The sequence below is a fragment of the Nansenia antarctica genome, assembly GCF_963989245.1.
Source record: "Nansenia antarctica genome assembly, chromosome: 2".
NCBI classification, from domain to species: Eukaryota; Metazoa; Chordata; class Actinopteri; order Argentiniformes; family Microstomatidae; genus Nansenia; species Nansenia antarctica.
Window position 1 is genome coordinate 4,667,593 of NC_137675.1, and position 10,000 is coordinate 4,677,592.

At 47.0% G+C, this 10,000-nt stretch overlaps 1 pseudogene across 1 annotated transcript in view; it reads left to right on the plus strand.

Annotated features, from left to right (window-relative positions):
• Positions 1-10,000, plus strand: part of LOC308151832 (adhesion G protein-coupled receptor L1-like) — a 29,832-nt pseudogene that overhangs the window by 8,904 nt on the left and 10,928 nt on the right. The window contains exon 9 of the transcript in view: positions 5,379-5,470. The product of the transcript in view is annotated as an adhesion G protein-coupled receptor L1-like (transcript). The remainder of the gene's footprint in view (positions 1-5,378; positions 5,471-10,000) is intronic.

Genomic DNA, 10,000 nt, shown 5'->3' on the forward strand with positions numbered 1-10,000 from the left:
CGGCAGTCACGCTGCCCTGTCACGACTCTTTACTGTCCTGGCGCCCCACTGGTGAAACGAGCTGCCCAGGACTGCAGAGTCTCTACCTATCTTCTGTCAGGACTGCAGAGTCTCTACCTATCTGCTGTCAGGACTGCAGAGTCTCTACCTGTCTGCTGTCAGGACTGCAGAGTCACTACCTGTCTGCTGTCAGGACTGCAGAGTCTCTACCTATCTGCTGTCAGGACTGCAGAGTCACTACCTGTCTGCTGTCAGGACTGCAGAGTCTATACCTATCTGCTGTCAGGACTGCAGAGTCTCTACCTGTCTGCTGTCAGGACTGCAGAGTCACTACCTATCTGCTGTCAGGACTGCAGAGTCACTACCTATCTTCTGTCAGGACTGCAGAGTCTCTACCTGTCTTCTGTCAGGACTGCAGAGTCTCTACCTGTCTGCTGTCAGGACTGCAGAGTCTCTACCTGTCTGCTGTCAGGACTGCAGAGTCTCTACCTGTCTGCTGTCAGGACTGCAGAGTCACTACCTATCTGCTGTCAGGACTGCAGAGTCTCTACCTATCTGCTGTCAGGACTGCAGAGTCACTACCTGTCTGCTGTCAGGACTGCAGAGTCTCTACCTGTCTGCTGTCAGGACTGCAGAGTCTCTACCTATCTTCTGTCAGGACTGCAGAGTCACTACCTGTCTGCTGTCAGGACTGCAGAGTCACTACCTATCTTCTGTCAGGACTGCAGAGTCTCTACCTATCTGCTGTCAGGACTGCAGAGTCTCTACCTGTCTGCTGTCAGGACTGCAGAGTCACTACCTGTCTTCTGTCAGGACTGCAGAGTCACTACCTATCTGCTGTCAGGACTGCAGAGTCTCTACCTGTCTGCTGTCAGGACTGCAGAGTCTCTACCTATCTTCTGTCAGGACTGCAGAGTCACTACCTGTCTGCTGTCAGGACTGCAGAGTCTCTACCTATCTGCTGTCAGGACTGCAGAGTCTCTACCTGTCTGCTGTCAGGACTGCAGAGTCACTACCTATCTTCTGTCAGGACTGCAGAGTCACTACCTGTCTGCTGTCAGGACTGCAGAGTCTCTACCTATCTTCTGTCAGGACTGCAGAGTCACTACCTGTCTGCTGTCAGGACTGTAGAGTCTCTACCTATCTGCTGTCAGGACTGCAGAGTCTCTACCTATCTGCTGTCAGGACTGCAGAGTCACTACCTGTCTGCTGTCAGGACTGCAGAGTCTCTACCTATCTTCTGTCAGGACTGCAGAGTCTCTACCTGTCTGCTGTCAGGACTGCAGAGTCTCTACCTATCTTCTGTCAGGACTGCAGAGTCACTACCTATCTGCTGTCAGGACTGCAGAGTCACTACCTGTCTGCTGTCAGGACTGCAGAGTCTCTACCTATCTTCTGTCAGGACTGCAGAGTCACTACCTATCTGCTGTCAGGACTGCAGAGTCACTACCTATCTGCTGTCAGGACTGCAGAGTCTCTACCTGTCTGCTGTCAGGACTGCAGAGTCACTACCTATCTGCTGTCAGGACTGCAGAGTCACTACCTGTCTGCTGTCAGGACTGCAGAGTCACTACCTGTCTGCTGTCAGGACTGCAGAGTCTCTACCTGTCTGCTGTCAGGACTGCAGAGTCTCTACCTGTCTGCTGTCAGGACTGCAGAGTCACTACCTATCTGCTGTCAGGACTGCAGAGTCTCTACCTATCTTCTGTCAGGACTGCAGAGTCTCTACCTGTCTTCTGTCAGGACTGCAGAGTCACTACCTGTCTGCTGTCAGGACTGCAGAGTCTCTACCTATCTTCTGTCAGGACTGCAGAGTCACTACCTGTCTGCTGTCAGGACTGCAGAGTCTCTACCTATCTTCTGTCAGGACTGCAGAGTCTCTACCTGTCTGCTGTCAGGACTGCAGAGTCTCTACCTATCTTCTGTCAGGACTGCAGAGTCACTACCTATCTGCTGTCAGGACTGCAGAGTCACTACCTGTCTGCTGTCAGGACTGCAGAGTCTCTACCTATCTTCTGTCAGGACTGCAGAGTCACTACCTATCTGCTGTCAGGACTGCAGAGTCACTACCTATCTGCTGTCAGGACTGCAGAGTCTCTACCTGTCTGCTGTCAGGACTGCAGAGTCACTACCTATCTGCTGTCAGGACTGCAGAGTCACTACCTGTCTGCTGTCAGGACTGCAGAGTCACTACCTGTCTGCTGTCAGGACTGCAGAGTCTCTACCTGTCTGCTGTCAGGACTGCAGAGTCTCTACCTGTCTGCTGTCAGGACTGCAGAGTCACTACCTATCTGCTGTCAGGACTGCAGAGTCTCTACCTGTCTGCTGTCAGGACTGCAGAGTCACTACCTGTCTGCTGTCAGGACTGCAGAGTCTCTACCTGTCTGCTGTCAGGACTGCAGAGTCTCTACCTGTCTGCTGTCAGGACTGCAGAGTCTCTACCTATCTTCTGTCAGGACTGCAGAGTCACTACCTGTCTGCTGTCAGGACTGCAGAGTCTCTACCTATCTTCTGTCAGGACTGCAGAGTCTCTACCTATCTGCTGTCAGGACTGCAGAGTCTCTACCTGTCTGCTGTCAGGACTGCAGAGTCTCTACCTATCTTCTGTCAGGACTGCAGAGTCACTACCTGTCTGCTGTAAGGACTGCAGAGTCTCTACCTATCTGCTGTCAGGACTGCAGAGTCTCTACCTGTCTGCTGTCAGGACTGCAGAGTCACTACCTGTCTGCTGTCAGGACTGCAGTCACTACCTGTCTTCTGTCAGGACTGCAGAGTCTCTACCTATCTGCTGTCAGGACTGCAGAGTCTCTACCTATCTGCTGTCAGGACTGCAGAGTCTCTACCTATCTGCTGTCAGGACTGCAGAGTCACTACCTGTCTGCTGTCAGGACTGCAGAGTCTCTACCTATCTTCTGTCAGGACTGCAGAGTCACTACCTGTCTGCTGTCAGGACTGCAGAGTCTCTACCTATCTTCTGTCAGGACTGCAGAGTCACTACCTGTCTGCTGTCAGGACTGCAGAGTCTCTACCTATCTGCTGTCAGGACTGCAGAGTCTCTACCTGTCTGCTGTCAGGACTGCAGAGTCACTACCTGTCTGCTGTCAGGACTGCAGTCACTACCTGTCTTCTGTCAGGACTGCAGAGTCTCTACCTATCTGCTGTCAGGACTGCAGAGTCTCTACCTATCTGCTGTCAGGACTGCAGAGTCTCTACCTATCTCTGTCAGGACTGCAGAGTCACTACCTATCTGCTGTCAGGACTGCAGAGTCACTAACTATCTGCTGTCAGGACTGCAGAGTCACTACCTATCTTCTGTCAGGACTGCAGAGTCACTACCTATCTTCTGTCAGGACTGCAGAGTCTCTACCTATCTTCTGTCAGGACTGTAGAGTCACTACCTGTCTGCTGTCAGGACTGCAGAGTCTCTACCTGTCTTCTGTCAGGACTGCAGAGTCACTACCTATCTGCTGTCAGGACTGCAGAGTCTCTACCTATCTTCTGTCAGGACTGCAGAGTCACTACCTATCTTCTGTCAGGACTGCAGAGTCTCTACCTATCTTCTGTCAGGACTGCAGAGTCTCTACCTATCTGCTGTCAGGACTGCAGAGTCACTACCTATCTGCTGTCAGGACTGCAGAGTCTCTACCTATCTGCTGTCAGCACTGCAGAGTCTCTACCTATCTTCTGTCAGCACTGCAGAGTCACTACCTGTCTGCTGTCAGGACTGCAGTCACTACCTGTCTTCTGTCAGAACTGCAGAGTCTCTACCTATCTTCTGTCAGGACTGCAGAGTCTCTACCTATCTTCTGTCAGGACTGCAGAGTCACTACCTGTCTTCTGTCAGGACTGCAGAGTCACTACCTGTCTGCTGTCAGGACTGCAGTCACTACCTGTCTGCTGTCTGGACTGCAGAGTCTCTACCTATCTTCTGTCAGGACTGCAGAGTCACTACCTGTCTGCTGTCAGGACTGCAGTCACTACCTGTCTTCTGTCAGGACTGCAGAGTCTCTACCTATCTTCCCATAGTCTTTACAATGGGAAGCTGCTACTTACACGCACTAAAATCATCCTAAGACTGCAGAGTCTCTACCTATCTTCTGTCAGGACTGCAGAGTCTCTACCTATCTTCTGTCAGGACTGCAGAGTCTCTACCTATCTGCTGTCAGGACTGCAGAGTCACTACCTGTCTGCTGTCAGGACTGCAGAGTCACTACCTGTCTTCTGTCAGGACTGCAGAGTCACTACCTGTCTGCTGTCAGGACTGCTGAGTCTCTACCTGTCTTCTGTCAGGACTGCAGAGTCTCTACCTGTCTTCTGCCGTACACAGAAGACCTCCATCTCTTCAGGATACACCTTAACTGTCCCTTAACTGAGACAACTACATGCCCTCAACCCCCCTGTACAGTTTCTCTACCGTTAAATACATCTTTACTGTTCAATTCATTATTATTTTTATTGTTGTAATCTTCCTTCTTCTAGCACGACTGCCAATGGCCCCTGGCCCAAGCATAGATGACTTTTTCCTGCTATGATGAGTGAATAGATGTTTCACTTAGTCTAATGTATTTGTTGTAGGTCCCTTTGGATAAAGGTGTCTGCTAAATCCCCAAAATGTAAAGTGTAACACACACACACACACACACACACACAGACACACACACAGACACACACACACACACACACACACACACACACACACACACACACACACACACACACACACACACACACACACACACTGTAATGGGTTTCCTGAAAGCTTCGTAGCACTAAAATCATCCTAAATCCATATTAAGTGATAAAGAAAAGCAAATCCACACATTAACAAAACATTATAAACCCACCCATGGTTAAAAAATGATAGTCATACTTTCGACGATTTTGATGTAGACGCTGTTGTTTCACTCACAAATATTGTACTGTTATATTATATTATTATTATATTATGTATTAATATTATATTGTAATATTTGGATAAGAGCGTCTGCTATATGACTAACATTTTCATATTTAATATTATCTATATTAATAAGTCATGTAAGTCATAATCTGGGAAATGCTTCATATACAGTACATGATGACACCCTGCCCAAGTGTTTACCATTCAAACAGTTACAGTTGAGATTCAGACCTCATTAAAATCATAACATTTTATGTCAATTTCAGCCATAAAAGATCAAAATCAACATGGAGAAGAGACGATATGGATTATCGTATTTTCCGTTTCAAAGAAACTAAATTGATTGACTGAATACGATACATAATTTATATGATAATATAAATAATATATGTAATCAGCTAAAGTGAATCTTATTGATTGTTATCTGAGTAGGACCTCTCACTTTTGACCCCCCCCCCCCCTCCCTCCCCCCCCCCAGCTGAACCTGGTTGTCTTGGTGATGACCCTCCACAAGATGGTGCACAGCTCCTCCGCCCTCAAGCCTGACTCCAGTCGCCATGACAACCTCAGGTAAGTCCCGCCTCCCCCGAGCCGTCGCTTTGGGCAGGGGAGGGACAGAGAGGCTCATGGGAAAAGGAGGGAAGGAAAAAAAGGAGGAAAAACAAAGGAGAGAACTGAAGACTGATAGAGAGAGAGAGAGAGAGAGGAAATGTATTTAGAGGATAATAAATAAAGAGGATTAGAAAGTAAGATGATACAATCTTAATTGCAACCCTGCCACAGCGGGGCGGCTGTGGCGCAGGAGGTAGAGCCGGCGTCTATGCGCATGAGCGGAAGTTGAACAGGTGTGTTTGGACTGAGAAAAAGTTTGCGCGTGTCTTTGAAAAAAACAAACGAACATCATAATAACATCTTTATTTAAGCGAGTTAAGGATTTTGAGTACCCCGACAGCTTCGTGCTGATCGGGGGCTTCTAAGGACGGACGACATGGCAACGAACAACGCGAATGGAATGGACGACGATAATAGCAACACGGACAAACGGTATGACGCAAGTTTAACGGTGGAAGTGCGGCTGGAGCAGGGAAGTAATATAACCATGATGGAAATGTTACGAGGCATAAAGGAGGTGTGTGGAAATGTGGAGGGCTGTCGGGATAAAGGAGACAGGAAATATGAGATCACGCTGGCATCGAGGAGAGGGAAGGACAAGCTCACGGATGGGTTCATGATAAAAGACGTGAGAATAATGGGAAGGGACTTGGCGGTGGATGAAATGGTGGTCTCGTTTTTGCATCTCCCGGTATATCTGAAGGACGACGTGATCAGGTACAGGCTGGAGTCGTGGGGGGTGAAGGCGGTATCACCTATCAAAAGAAAGACGTGGCCGGGAACTGACATTGCAGATGGGACGAGATACATGAAGGTGAAGTTCACCGAAGAGGTGAGGTCTTTGCCCTATTCTACCAAGTTTGAGACCCTGGTTGGAGTGGATCACTTTAGGGTGATTCATGATAAGCAGGTGAGGGTATGTAGGCTATGTATCAAACCAGGACATGTAATCCGAGAATGCCCGGAGTTCGTATGCTACAAATGCAATAAACAAGGACATTATGCACGTGAATGCATGGGAAGGAGATATGATGGAGGAGAGAGAGTGAGCAGTGATGAGGAGGGGGAGAAGGAGGAGGAGAAGGAGGAGGAGAAGGAGGAGGAGGAGGAGGTGGTGGAGGAGGAGGAGGAGGAGGAGGGGGACGAAGAAGAGGAGATGGAGGGAGAGGAGGAGGAGGTGGTGGAGGAGGAAGTGGTGGAGACACAAAGAGAAGGTGGGGAAAGGAGCCATGAAGACGTGACGGAGGGAGGAGGACAAGCTGAGGTGGTGGAGGAGACCCAGATGGAGCCGGAAGTGGAGAGAGGAGCGGAGGGGCCTGGTCCGGTGGAAATGGAGGGTAAAGAGAGAGAGGAGATTGGAGCCAGCCTAGACAACGCAGTAAGGGATGGAGAGATGGATGAGGCAGGGCCTTCAACAGAGGGCGTGGGGAAAAGAAAAGGTTCCGATGAAGGACTATATGCGGATGTACAGAGGGTGAGGACAAGATCGGGAAGGGGTGCAAAAGGTGCACAAGGGAAGAAGACTAAGGTAGGAAAATGACATGGCGGTGTACATGATCTTTTTCTTTGTAATCTTGACGATGGTCAGGGTTGTTGCTGTCAACACAAATGGACTCAGGGATAGGAAGAAGATGGAGCTTGTGTTGGCAGCATACAGAGAGGAGATTATATGCCTCCAGGAGACGCATTGGACAGAGGACATAATGGAGGATGTAAGAAGGAGGTGGAATGGACAAGTTTATGTGAGTAATGGAACTGTGTATGCTTGTGGGGTGGCTATTTTGGTAAAGAATGGGGTAGTGAAAAATGTAAGGAATATAATGAATGACAATGAGGGAAGAGTGGTGGGAGTGGGGTTCGAATATCAAGGGATAGAGTATGCACTATATTGTATATATGCACCAAATGTGGACAAATATAGGAAAGTTTTTTTTGAATCTTTGAAAGAGAAATGTGTTGGGAATTGTATTATGGTTGGGGATTATAATGTGGTGGTGGACAGGTTAGATGTAACAAGGGGGGTGAAATTTAGGAATGATCCGTCACGCCCAGTATTATTAGAAATGATGCGCACAAGAGGAATGGTGGATATATGGAGGGAGGGGCACCCTGATGCACAGGTTTTTTCAAGGAGACAAATGGTGATGGGGGTTTTGAGACAATCAAGGATCGATTTATGTTTAGTGAAGAGGGAGGTGAGGCACCTGGTTGGAAGGGTTGAGTATCGGTTTATGGCCTTTAGCGACCACGATGCTCAGTCTTTCCAGCTAGGTGCGAGGAACGTAGGGGGAAGAAGAGGGACATGGTGCTTTAATGCAAGTTTACTGAAAGATAGACGTTTTGGGGTGATAGTAAGAGAGTGTGTGAGTGTTGCTATGGAAGACCAGATGTATGAGAGTGATGTGTGTGTGTGGTGGGAAGGGATGAAGGATAAATTAAAAGCTGTAATAATAGCATTCGCAAAACTGAGAGGAAAAGAGAGGGTGAGGGAGGAAAGAGATTTGCAGAAAAGGTTAGCAATAGAACAGGAAAGAGTTGATAATATTCCAGGGCATGATTTAGCAGAGTATTTGAGAGTGAGGGAAGATTTGAGGGAGCTAGAGAAGAGAAAGTGTGAAGGTGCTTTAGTAAGGAGTAGGGCAAGGTATGTGGTTGAGGGAGAAAGGAGTACAGCATTCTTTTTAGGTTTAGAGAAGAGACAGAAAGAGAAAGGGAAAATTAAGGAATTAGAGAATGATAACGGTGAAATAATAACAGACTTAGTGGGAATAATGGATACTGTGCAGTCATTTTATACAGACCTATATACATCTGGGGGGGTGAATGAGGAATGTATGAATAAAGTATTAGAAGCAGTGGAAGCTAGGGTGACAGAAGAAGAAGGGAAAATGTGTGATGCAGACCTAAGGGTGGAGGAGGTTAAAGGGCTCTGCACACAGCGTGCGATTTCTGTTGCGCATCAACGTTCCATTTTGAAGTTTGAATGGAAGTCTATGAGAACATCGCATTTACCCACACACGGCCCCGATTTTAATCGCACGGCGAACATTCGATTCCATTCATTTTGAATGGGACAAAGCAGTGCGACAAAACTCGCACGCCGTGTGCTTTGTCCCATTCAAAATGAATGGAATCGAATGTTCGCCGTGCGATTAAAATCGGGGCCGTGTGTGGGTAAATGCGATGTTCTCATAGACTTCCATTCAAACTTCAAAATGGAACGTTGATGCGCAACAGAAATCGCACGCTGTGTGCAGAGCCCTTAAGACAGCCATCATGGGGTTAAACCCAAATAAGAGTCCGGGTTCGGATGGGTTGACGGCTGAATTTTATAAAGCTTTTGTTGACATCCTGGCCCCTATATTGTGCAGAGTGTATACGTGTATGGGGAATAAAAGGATTGTTCCGGACTCTATGGGTTTGGGGGTGCTCACGTTATTGTATAAGGGTAAAGGGGACAGGAACAAATTACAGAATTATAGAGCATTATCATTACTTAATTGTGATTATAAAACCATAGCAAAAGTATTAGCAAATAGATTGAATAAAGTAATGAAAAACATGATTGCACCTACCCAGGCCTATGGAGTCCCAGGGAGGGATGTGGCAGAGAATATGTGCACATTAAGGGATGTTGTGAAGGACATGAGGGAGGAAGGGGGTTTATTGTTATCTTTGGATTTAAATAAGGCTTTTGACAGGGTGGAACATGTTTTTTTATTGAAAACAATGGAACATTTTGGGATTGGGACTGTTATGAGGGATTGGATTGAACTATTATATAAGAATGCAAGAAGTAAAGTAAAGATAGATGGATTATTGACTGACTCCTTCCCTTTGGGGAGATCAATAAGACAAGGGTGTCCACTGTCAGCATTGCTATATAGCATATCTGTGGAGCCATTGGCAGCGTATATTAAGCAGGAGAAAGAAATTAAGGGAATAAATATGCCGGGGGGAGGAGTTAGCATAATCCATCAATATGCAGATGACACGACATGTACTGTCAGGGATGTAAATAGTGTGAACAAAATAATGGGGTGTGTAAACATATATGGAAAGGCTTCTGGTGCAAAAGTGAATGTTGACAAGTCTGAAATGTTGTGTATAGGGGGAGTGAATACAGACAATTGTGTTTTTGATTTGAAAATTGTAAAGGGGATGATAAAAGTGTTGGGGATATATCTTGGAGAGGATGACAGGGAGGCTGTTGATTACACATGGACAGGGGTTTTGAATAAAATAAGAACAACATTGAATTATTGGAAGCAAAGGAACATGAAACTGAAGGGAAAAGTTGTAATTGTTAATGCACTGTTAATGTCAAAATATGTTTATGTATTAGGAGTATTGAATGTACCAGAGTGGGTTCTAAAAGAAACCAGGATGTTAGTGTCAGATTTTTTGTGGAGAGGAAAGGGGGTTAAAATAGCGTATGATGTATTAGTAGCAGATTATGATAAAGGAGGGTTGAAACTGGTAGATTTG